This window comes from Trypanosoma rangeli, assembly GCF_003719475.1.
Source record: "Trypanosoma rangeli strain AM80 chromosome Unknown Tra_15.4_contig_00221, whole genome shotgun sequence".
In the NCBI taxonomy this organism is placed as follows: Eukaryota; Euglenozoa; class Kinetoplastea; order Trypanosomatida; family Trypanosomatidae; genus Trypanosoma; species Trypanosoma rangeli.
Window position 1 is genome coordinate 833 of NW_021705963.1, and position 257 is coordinate 1,089.

Below are 257 nucleotides of genomic sequence, written 5' to 3' on the forward strand. Positions count from 1 at the left end.
ACGGCGATAGACAGACGTAAACGCATATACGTGTCTGCTGCTGCTGCTGCTGCTAAACCACCCCACACAGAGGAGAGGGGCACTTATGCACCCACCATTCCTCCGTTTCCTCCGCCTCGTGGCCCATCATCTAACAAACGCAGATATTTACATGCAAAGGCGTATAACATCACAGAGAGAGAAGAGGGAAAACAAAAAAAAAGCAAAAAAAAAAGAAGAAGAAGGGGGGAGGAAAGAAGAAAAGAAGAGAGGAGGAA

At 47.1% G+C, this 257-nt stretch overlaps 4 annotated features.

The window, feature by feature from the left end:
• Positions 1-34: 34 nt before the first annotated feature.
• Positions 35-54: a microsatellite.
• A 119-nt stretch (positions 55-173) lies between these two features.
• Positions 174-188: a sequence feature (GA-rich).
• Positions 189-223: a sequence feature (A-rich).
• Positions 224-257: a sequence feature (GA-rich).